Consider the following 11,892-nt stretch of genomic DNA (forward strand, 5'->3'; position numbering starts at 1 on the left):
GGGAAAAAAAAATCGATAGTTTGTTTCCTCCTGCCGCTTAAGAGAGATAAAGATGTCTGGCACTTGCAGCCTATTTCCTCCGTTTGGAGACCCCTGGCCTTCCTGCCTGTTACCCTCTCATTGCTTTATTTTCCCAGTTGTGAACTTCCCACTGTCACTCAGATACATGCTATCTACCCAAGTGTTTACTATGGAGTTGAAATTCTCTTATAAGCCCCACATTCCTTGCCACAATGATAGGCCTATGCTTAGACACCTAATCCAGATTGGGTCCATCAAAGAACCTCAACTGGATGGTTTGACTGAAACTGTGCCATTCAGAGCTCTACTCTGGCTTCTAAATTAGAGCTCTATGAGGGGTATTTTCTGATCACCAATTCCAATGTGTGTGTTGTGATGGAGGGGGGTGAGTGTTCTCTCCACACCTCCAAGCAATGCTCCAGGTATCAGCCGAGTGTCCTAACAATTCAACTCAATTCTGACATTATCTACTGAGAGATGGTATCAGATTCCATAGGCTATGGGTTCAATTCTACAAGACTATACCCACCTTACTTCAGATGTCAATCACAACTAGTAGGTTCCCAAGTTTTCCCCAATTTCTGTCCAACTTAGCTAAAAATCAAAGGTTCCCATGAGGACCCTTAGGTTTTTATTAAACTTGCTAGTGTGTACACAGTCACTCAATCATGTCTGACTCTTTGTGACCCTTTGGACTGTAGCCCACCAGGCTCCTCTGTCCATGGGATTTTTCAGGCAAGAATACCAGAGGGGGTTGCCATTTCCTCCTCCCAGGGATCTTCTCAACCCAGGGATCAAAGCTGTGATTAACCTGATAGAGCAGTTCACATAACTCAGAGAAACATTTTACGTAGTAGATGGCTGGTTTATTACAAAAGAATATAACTCAGGAACAACCAAATGGGTGATAGGGCAACATATGGGGAAAAGGCATGTACCTCTATGCTTTCTCTCTGAGTGTACCACCTGCCCCCCAAGCCTCTGCACATTCACCAGCCTGGAAGCTCTTGGAACCTCCTATTATTGGGATTTTATGGAGGGTTCATCATGAAGGCATAATCAATCATTAACTGTTTTTAGGCCTTCTCTCTTCTCAAGAACATGGTGAGTGGGGCTGAAAATTCCAAGCTTCTAATCAGCTTTTCTGGTGACCACCCACCATCCGGAGCTATCCAGAGCTATTCAGTTCAGTTCAGTTCAGTCGCTCAGTTGTGTCCGACTCTTTGCAACCCCATGAATTGCAGCATGCCAGGCCCCCCTGTCCATCACCAACTCCTGGAGTTTACTCAAACTCATGCCAGAGCTATTACATTAGACTAAAAGATGCTCCTATCACCCAGGAAATGACAAAGGCTTAGAAGCACTGTCAGGAACCAGGGTCAAAGACCAAATATTAGAACAAAAATGCCTCAAGAGCTCTTATCACTTAGGAAATTACAAGGGTTTCAGGAGCTGGGGGCAGAACCAATATATATTTTCCGTTACCTCACAAGGTGGAATATCCAGTAGTGTGTGAGAAATGGTTCCAGGAGTAGCCATGTTCTCAGGCATTGTATAACGGGAGAAGCTGAGAAAAGGAACCCAACTATATAGAGATGCAGAACTAGAGAAGAAGGAAGAAATTCCTGGTGGTGGTCTTCTGAGACAAGCCATATCTCTGCCTTTCCTGCTATTTTGTTACATGGAACAGTAAGTTTCTCTTTTATTCTAAAAATAAAATGGAAATTAGGCAGTGAATTAAGATGATACATTGACAAAAAGAATTGCCAACAAAAAAGCTCATACTAGAATCAGAACCTACTTTGATTCTTAACTCTATTGTTTTCTCTTAGTTCATCTGGTTTTTCAAACAGAAGAGTTCACTGCACCTGGGACACAGTTGGTGCTTGATAAGGGAGTGTTGATTGAACAGATGAATGAGTAAACAAAGAATGCACTATCATTTCTTTTCAGTGATTATTTTCTCAACAATCTAAACATGTATTAATAGGTTATAATTCAATCTGAAATTAGAATATGTTTCTTAAATCTAAGAGTTCCTGAATTTCAAGTTGGTTCTCACACAGCTGATAAAAGCACTGTTTTATCATCTGTTTACTAAAGAAAGATTCAATGTCCTGGATTGGCAAGTTTGAAAGAAAGATGGGAAATATTCTCTCTGACTGGTGTTCTTGTGTGGCTATGGACCATTTAAAATCTACCCCTTGCAAATCAACAAGAATTTTATCTTTATGTTATGAAACAATGGTAGACACCACAAATTTATTTTATGAAATTACATTGCATGGAGAGCAAACTTGTTCCATTCATCAAGGGATGCTTGCTCTTACTCTTATTTACTAAAACTCAAAAAGAGGCATTCTGTTTGCATAGCCTAGATAAGTGACATATCTTGAGATCTTTCATTTCAAATACAAACTTACTGAATTAGTCAGAGTCCAATGAAGAGCAATAAATTAATTAAATGGAAAAAATAATATAAAGAACTATTAAGTATATACAGGCAGTAACTAAAGATGAAAAGATAACTCTAAAGAGTATCCTAGGTCTGAGAAAGAGTGTTCAAGGAAGGAGTAGCTTGTGAGGGGCTCCCTCCCCATGGCTGAGATTCACTTTCTTTCGAGATGTGGATTTAGCCTATTGGATGATGGAGAAATTTTCTCAGCTGCCTAAGCCAAAGCTGGTATACCATCCAGGCAAGCAGGAGATACTCCTTGAGGCTGCAGGTGGGCAGAGACTACCAAATAGGCATGCTGAGGGAGCTAGGCACCAGCTGTGTGATACTAAGCCTGGCGTGTGTGGTGTCCACATTGGGAAAACAGTAGGAGCCAACCCTCCAGGGTGCAAGTGGACTGAGGCTGGCAGGTAGTGAGCAGAGGGAGAGCACCAGGGCATCAGGAACCCATCTCAGAGAAGTGTAGTGTGAGGCTGGGGGTACATAATGTTCATATTGTGAGGACTGTGAAAAAGTGGGGGTGGGCTGGGGCTGCAAGCTCACCATGGGATCTCACACTCCTGGGGGCCCAGTGGAACAGAGTGTCACTAAAGTTCCACACATGCACTCCTAGTAATCGTGAATTTGGAGCAAAATAAGGCAAAATCAAAGCACATTAAAAAAAAAAAAAAAGAAGACTTTGCTCCTGCAATGTCCCTCCAGCACCCCATTTTAAATCATAGGTTTATTATTCGGGTATGGTAAGGCCAAGTCAGGAGACAATTGCCCTTGAAAAGTTAGCTTGTTGACAGACTAGTTGACTCCGGGGAGGCGGCGGCGGCGAGACAGCGCGGGTGCGGCCGGGCCGGAGCCCTGCCCCGGGCCCGGCGGCGGGGCGGACAGGAGAGAGGCAGGCGAGGCCGCGTCTACATGTGCGGCGCAGCCCAGGCATAGCCCGGGTCTGCCGGTGCCCGCCGCGCCATTGTTGGGGGAGGGGGCGGTCTCTGAGCTTGGCGGAGTCCGGGGCCGAGCGGAGGCGAAGGCGGCGAGGAGCGGAGGCGCCCCATGGGGAACACGCTGACTTGTTGCGTGTCCCCCAATGCCAGCCCCAAGTTGGGCCGGCGCGCGGGGCCGGAGGAGCCAGACTACGAGTCTGAGGTCTACGAGGCGGCGGCCGGAGACGCGGTGGCCGTAGCACCGGCGCCGGCTGCCGTGGAACCCACCGAGTTGGATTTCCGAGCGGGTGAAGGCCACCACCTGCAGCACATCAGCGACCGGGAGATGCCCGAAGACTTAGCTTTGGAATCAAGCCCTTCTGACCACCCAAGGGCAAGCACAATTTTCCTGAGCAAATCTCAAACGGACGTGCGAGAAAAGAGGAAGAGCAACCATTTAAACCATGTACCTTCAGGGCAGCTTACTAAAAAGTATAGCTCATGCCCAACCGTATTTCTAGATGACAGCACAGTCAGCCAGCCTGATCTTAGAACCACAGTAAAATGAGATGCCAACAGGTCCTTGGACATTTTTGATGAGAGATCACATCCACTCACACGAGAAAGGGTTCCGGAGGAGTACTTTCAGCATGATCCTGAACACAAATTCATTTACAGATTTGTTCATACTCTTTTCAGTGCCGCCCAGCTGACTGCTGAATGTGCAGTAGTGACTTTGGTTTACTTAGAAAGGCTTTTAACTTATGCTGAGATCGACGTTTGCCCCACTAACTGGAAAAGAATTGTTTTGGGAGCCATCCTTCTTGCCTCCAAGGTCTGGGACGATCAGGCTGTGTGGCATGTGGACTGCTGCCAGATCCTCAAGGACATGACAGTTGAGGACATGAATGAGATGGAAAGGCACTTTCTGGAGCTCCTTCAGTTTAATATTAATGTTTCCGCCAGTGTTTATGCCAAATACTACTTTGACCTTTGCTCCTTAGCAGATGACAACAACCTGAGTTTTCTAATTGCTCCTCTTAGCAAAGAAAGAGCACAGAGCCTAGTGGCCATCTCCAGACTGTGTGAAGACAAATACAAAGACTTGGGCAGAGTTGCTGTGAGAAGGTCTTTCAGCGCTGATAATTTCATTGGTATTCAGCGCTCCAATGCCATCCTCTCATGAACAGAGAGAGGTGAGGGGTTGCAGCATCATGAACCCCTCGCAACAAGGACTGGAGAAATACCACCTCTCCTGCTCAGAAACCAGCAAAGTTAGCATTTTCACCTAGAAGAAAGACACTGAATTTAAGAGACTTGCAGACAGCAAAGGTTATGGTCATAGGAAAAACTGGACCTTGTCAAGGCAACACACTCTTCTGTCCTTTTTAATGGAAACAGAGTTACAAAAACCACTCCAAAGCTAAAAGCTCCCAACCCACCCACAGATAGTTGCTTACTGTGTAGGCCGATAACTGTGAACTATGTGAGGTTTTTCTAATAGTTTAAATTTTTAGACTTTAAAGACACTAACTGTATAACTTTTACTTTTTCCTATTTTTCTTGCCCATATTGCTGCATATTCCTTTAGAATCAATGCAGTATTGCCGTTCAAACACGGGACTCCTGACAACTCATAAAGCCACTTAGGAACAGACTGCTGTAGCATTGTTAGGTTTCAAAGGATTCTTCCTCCCTATTTCATTGAAGCTGCTAGTCATTTTTGGCAATCAGTTTAAACCAAAAAGCTGCTGAATAACACTTGTCATTCAGTTTTTTTGCAAGCACTACTTATTAGCATATTAGCATGTTTGGGATCATAAGCAGAGAAAGTATGTTGTTACCTACTTCTATTGGGTCCGTCCTGCGTTTCTTGTTAACTCTAATGGTGCTTCTCATTTTCTGATGATTTTCCTCTTTGTTAAATACTTGTATTAAAGGATATTTTCATAATTCCAGCCAACCTGTTAGTCCAGGAATAAGCAGATAGTGAAATAGAAGGTGTCCCAAAAGTCTTGGTGCAATTTTAAGCTTTGATACAGTGTGCTTGGACACTCCAGGACACTGCCGCAGAAGTATAAATGCTACAGACGCAGGATGTGACTTGGGAGTTTGCTTGGGTTTCTTCTGAGCTCATTTGGTTTTGTGAATCTTGGATGTTAAGCTTTTAATTTGAATTTTTTGTTTCAGTCCCTCTTGAAGATGGCAAACAATAGGCTGAGGCAAAAGATTAAAATTGGGAGCTTAATGTTTAAAATTTGCAGAACTAGGTGGGTTTGGAGGAAATTCAAGTAGACTCTCGGGTGATGTTTTGTAAGTTTGTGGCATTTATATTTCTACAAGTATCGAAGCTTCAAATTGCACAAAGACTTCAGGAGGATAACTTGTATCTTTATAGACCTGGCCTCCTCTTTTTAAAATAGTCCTTTGCCTGGCTGGGCTGTTGATCTGCTTGAGCACGGAAGTTTCTTTTTTCTAGGTTTGGTAAAGGAATAATGAACAATAGCATTAGTTCTCGGTAATAAACTGAAAGGAACTGGACCCTAGTAGTAGTGACAGGAAAGTAAGCGACATGAAACAGCTTTTCTGTTCTGCGTGTTAACCTGGCTGTAGGTGTGTCACTTCAAGTTGTTACTTGAGGAAAGATAAATCTTAGGAACCCTTACCTCAGGCTTTTTAAAACACAGGGTACCGCTTAGCCACCAGGAAGCCCATTAAAAGACAGGGAGGTCCAGTAATCAGTCTTTTAGGAAATTGGTAATGATGTCACCTAAACTTGAAACATTAAAAAAAAAAAAGTGTTCTCAACTATGTAAAATCTTTCTCCTACCTTCTCAAACATAATCCTAGGAATTTTGCCTGTAAACAGAGCATTTCTGGGCTAGAAATACTTTCTCTCTTTATAGCAAGGCTTCACATTATATTGAGTGCCACAGGTTCCATCATTTTTAAAGGACAGAGACATAAATGATAAATAATGGATATAAAATATTACAGTCTACCACCTCAAAAAATGTTGTTTATGGAGCTTGGAGATTCAAGTATCGATTGCAGTTTTATTTTGAAAAGGATGCTACAACTTGTGTGGTTTTTCTTCCTCATGTTTATATTAAAAGAAAAGCTAATAAACTCTATTTTAATTAAAAAAAAAAGAAAAGAAAAGAAAAGTTAGCTTGTTACTCACAGTTCCCAAGAGGAGAGAGAAGGCCATGCCACATAGGGCCACATAAGGATGCATCAGCCAGTCAGGAGGCAGAGGGAGTGAGAGGAAAACATGGGCAAGAGTCTTTATTGTGGTCTTCATGGGAAAGAATAGGAGAGGCAGGGTAAATAGGCCTAGGATTAAGTAGCTTAGATAATTTTAGTGAGCTCCAGGGGGTAGGGGCTGCCCCTGGTTGTCTGATAACTGGCCCTGAAATGATTAAAGGAGCAGTGGCCCATAGTACAAGAGCCCAATAAAAGACTGGTTGAAGGTCATGGGCTGTGAATTGTTTAGCGTGCATCTTAAAGCTGTGCCTGCAAGCAAGCCCTTTGCTGTCGCTAGGAACTGGCTACCTGGCAGTCTCTCCAGGGTCAAGGCCCCAGATAGCAAACCATCAGACATACATGGTTAATACAACCCCCTACTGACAAGATGTGATTACTGCAGAGGAGAAATGCTTTATTACCGTAGATCAGGCAATGAAGGGGGGATTTGTAGCTGAGATGCATTCATTACTAACCAGCACAACTACTCAGATTATTGATTATCCTGTTTAAAGATTGTCAACCAGTTGAGTTCAGCTCTGAGTGTTTATTTATTTCATTTTTTTTTTTTTTTGTCAGTGATAGCATCACCTTTGGAAAATTGATCACTCTGTGTTTTGTATTCTGTAATGGTCATTTTGACTTATTTTCCACTGTCCATTTTATTCAAATCATCAGTTTAAACCAATCATAGCCTTTTGACAGAGATTGATCCAGAGCAGCATATGTCTAAGCTGTGTTGACCTGAAACAAATAAGTTGCCAGGCTTTTCTCAGAAAAGATGGATTTACTCTAAAGCAGCAGGGAATTGCAGTTGTAGGTCTGCAACCATGCTGGGCCACGTGCAAGTTCACCCACTGCAAGGGAAGAAGCACATTTTCATAGAGGGAAAAGGAAGTTGGGAGGCTATAGTAAGCAGAGTCCATAGCTTTTCATTGGCCAAGTCCTTGCCAGGAAAGGAATCTTTCTTACAACCATTGAGCTCGGCTATCACTGCAGGGTGTGAGAGCTCCCCTTTCTGGTTTCCCAACTCTATTTAACTCAGGTTTCTGTTTATTAATTTTTTATAGCAAATTTAGGTACACTAAACTAAAAGGAAATGTTTGCTAGAGTTTCTGGGGATGAAAATGTTCTAGGTCTCATCATCGCATCTGAACTAGAAAATGCAGCTCTACTGCTACTGGGATCCAGCTTGTACCCAGGAGGCCAGCTTAAGGGCAATGCCAGAACAAAGGAGGATAGAGCTAAAAGAAGAGGTGAGGAAGGAATACCACCCCTAGAACCTAACTGGGGCTTCCCTGATAGCTCAGCTGGTAAAGAATCCACCTGCAATGCAGGAGACCCCATTCGATTCTTAGGTCAGGAAGGTCCTCTGGAGGAGGGCACAGCAACCCACTCCAGTATTCTTACCTGGAGAATTCCATGGACAGAGGAGGCTGGCGGGCTGCAGTCCATCAGGTCACAAAGAGTCGGACATGACTGAGTGACTAAGCACAGCACACAGCACACAATCTGACTTGTCTCTGAATTTCCTGTTATGGTAGATAATAAATATCCTTATGATGCAAAACCATTTGAGCCAGGGTTTTCTGTCACTTGAAACCAAAAGTACCATAACTGATTCAAGTTCTCACTATATTTGATTCATACTTCTGCTATGTTATTTATTGCTCTTCATCACAACTATTTATTCTGAATTTATCTTCCTAACGAGACTATTGTCTCCTTGCCTTGAGCTTGTCTTAGTTAACTTAATCTTTCTAGATAGCAGACAAAAGCTATTATATATAAAATAGATAAATGATAAAATCCTACTGTATAGCACAGGAAACTTTATTCAATATCCTGTAATAAAACATAATGAAAAATAATGTGAAAAAGAATATATATACATGGGTATATATATACATATATATATATATAAAACTGTATAACTGAATCACTTTGCTGTACATCAGGAACTAGCACCACACTATAAATCAACTATACTTCAATAAAAAAAGAAATGGACAAAAAAACAAATAATCATAACTGTAACGCATGCTTTAAAAAAAGAAAAAAGTATGCAGTGTACCAAATAACCAGAAATTAGGAGGTCAGCAAAACCTAATAAGTTGGAATATTTGATGAGCTAGAATATATGATGAACCAAGTGACATAGCCCCAAGTTCAACCAGGAAGTTTGGGGGAGTTTTGACCATCTATTGGGACACCACTGTGAAGACTGGTTGGACTTAGTTGTTAGAGCATCTAAATCCAGGAAATCTGGGCATTCACTACCAGATAAGGCTCATCTCTGGAATAATCTGAATGAAATAGAGCTGGTTTGGAGTTAGGTTGGTGAGTTTCTGTGGACTGGCACACCTGCAGTTGGATATGGCCTCTGAGCTCTCCCTTGCTTGTTTCAAACAGTGGGAAATATCAGTTCTGCAAAGCTCTCTGCCTACTTTGTTCCCATTCATACTGGATCCATGCTAGCTGCTGAAAACTCGAGCGCCACCATTTCTTGCACAGTCACCAATCAGACAATATTCATCGAGGCCTACAATGTGCCAGACTTTGTGCCAGTCTGTGAAGATATTACAGTGGTGCAAGAGGCAAGGGGCTTACTGTCTGATTCAAGGATTTCCAGCTTTCTTGGTTCACAGTAGTTTATTTGTTGGTGTCAGTAGTTTATTCACAGCACCCTTAGGCTGAAAGAAATTCCTATCAGTTCCTTTTTCTTAGAAGTTAGATCCAAACAACTTCTGTCTGAACAACTTAGTAGCTATTTTAAGATACAACTCTAAACTAAGGGGGCTTCCCAGGTGGCTGTGGTAAAGAATCGGCCTGCAATGCAAGAGATGCAGAAGACATGGATTCGATCCCTGGTCTGGAAGATCCCCTGGAGGAGGAAAGGGCAACCTGTCAGGAAGCATTTAACAAGAGGCTTCCCGTGTGCTGTTAAGTAAGGATCTGTCAGGAAACCTTTGGCCCTTATTAATTCCTGAATATTCAGGAATTAAGAGGAGAGGCAGGCCTTTCCGGGGCTGAGGAATCCAGACATTTCCTCTGTTAGTTTCTTATTATGGTGATAAGAACCCTCTTCTCTCTTTAATAGGGATCACCTTGTGTTTTGTAAGTCTGGAATTTTAATCTTTATCTTTGCTGAGAATAACTACAGTATATATGCCCACGCCATGTTGATTAAAACACCTTTGCTCCATCAGAGTTTTGGTCCCCGTGTCTTTCTTTCTTTCTTTTCTTTTCTCTCTCTCTCTCTCTATTTCGGGCTGTTTCCCTGGAGCGCGGAAGCCGGCTGCGTAACCCAAGGAATATTAGCCTCTTTCCTTCTTTCACTTTCTCATCCTCGACTCCAGACCACCAGGCTCCAGTCCATTAAAGGACCAACAGCAGCCCACTCCAGTATCCTTGCCTGGAAAAACCCATGGACAGAAGAGCGTAGCGGGCTACAGTCCACAGGGTCACAAAGAGTCAGATATAACTAACACACACGCACTATAAAAGAAAAAGTAACATCTTTATTTCACCCAGGGCATGCCTACCTGTTGGACATTGCACAACTTCTCCAATCTTGGAATCAGATTGGACATCTCCAGCCTCATTCCCTAAACACAGTGATTTTTGTGAGGTTCTAGCTTTTTATCACAATTGTTAGAAACCCAGCTTGGCAAAGATATGACATTATTCAAAATATAGTGAAAAGAAATGCAGTCTAATGGAAATCATGACCTACCTCCACTCATAAGAAGGATGTCAAACAGATAACCTCTATTTCCCTCAAGTATTTAAAATATGCTGCAGTGCCCCTGAGAGTGCATCTGTGGTACCCCAGCACTGGCAGATCATGACTTAGAAATAGGTCTATGATTAGAACTGTCCAAACCCACAGCAGAGTTTCTCAAACTAGGAGCACTTAAATGTGTGTTCATTAATGTATGTCTTTACACAACCGAAAGCCAGAGGATTTGGGATCAGTCTCTCCGTACTTTGTGGCAGAGTGAATACTCTGTGCTAGATAAGGGTGATCCTGAAGGTCTTCCACTAAACAAATACCATACATTTTGTTGTTGCTTAGTCGCCAAGTTGTGTCCGACTCTTTGTGACCCCATAGACTGCAGCACACCCGGCTTCCCTGTCCCTCAGTACCTCCCAGAGTTTGCCCAAATTCATGTCCGTTGAATCAGTGATGCCGTCCAACCATCTCATCCTCTGTCACCCTCTATTTCTTCTACCTTCAATTTTTCCCAACATCAGGGTCTTTTCCAATGAGTTGGATCTTTGCATCAGGTGGCCAAAGTATTGGAGCTTCAGCATCAGTCCTGCCAATGATTATTCAGGGCTGATTTCCTTCAAGATTGACTGGTTTGATCTCCTTGCAGTCCAAAGGACTTTACAGGATCATATTTTCTAAACCACAAATCCAGAAACAAAGGTGGGTGAACTTTTAAAGACAAAGAACCTGAATGTTGTCTTGTTCTGCCCTGGAAGGCTTGGACACGTTGTCACCATCTATGAGAAACCGCAGTACAAGACCAACCTCCAAGTCCAGGACCAGCTGAGTCTCAAAGAGGCTGCAGAAATTCCTAAATTCCCATATGCATGCTTGTCTACAGCCTGCCCCAGGAGAAAGTAAGGTGGGATAGAAACATGCTCAAAAGACTACCTGGTAGGTACTATAGGACTTCTATAAAACTTATGCAAAGCCATTTAAATCCACTTTTCTCATCCTTCTCAATCCATCATTTACATACATACATACTCACACAGAGTCATCTCACTTAAGGACCTAGTAAATAGCTTTAGCACAACAAAAGTTTGAAGAAAGAAAACGGACTCCTGAAACAACCTAGCACATTTATAAATAGGATTATTATACAGGCTCTTAAAAAATATAATTGAGGGAATTTTCTCAAGTGATAGCAATGGTCCATACTTTTACGGAGTTGTGGCTCAGGGGTAAAGAATCTGCCCGCAATGCAGCAGGAGACACAGGAGACTTGGGTTGGCTCCTGGGTCAGGAAGATCCCGTGGAGGAGGGAACAGCTACCCATGCCAATATTCTTGCCTGAAAAATTCCATGGACAGAAGAGCCTGGGGAGTTACCATCCAGGGGGCTGCAAAAGAGGGACTGAACATGCAACAATAAGTGGATAACAGGGGTGAATAATTAGGCAAAACTCACCTAACTGTGGACAGATGCACTGATTCTGATAGAGTAAAATGTTAATTAACAGTAGAATCTAGGTGGTGGAT

General features: G+C 42.8%; 1 pseudogene; it reads left to right on the forward strand.

Annotated features, from left to right (window-relative positions):
• The first annotated feature begins 3,451 nt into the window (after nucleotides 1-3,451).
• On the forward strand, nucleotides 3,452-5,926 carry LOC133071195 (cyclin-Y-like protein 1; annotated as a pseudogene).
• The last annotated feature ends 5,966 nt before the right edge of the window (nucleotides 5,927-11,892 follow it).

Source organism: Dama dama, chromosome 16 (assembly GCF_033118175.1).
Source record: "Dama dama isolate Ldn47 chromosome 16, ASM3311817v1, whole genome shotgun sequence".
NCBI classification, from domain to species: domain Eukaryota; kingdom Metazoa; phylum Chordata; class Mammalia; order Artiodactyla; family Cervidae; genus Dama; species Dama dama.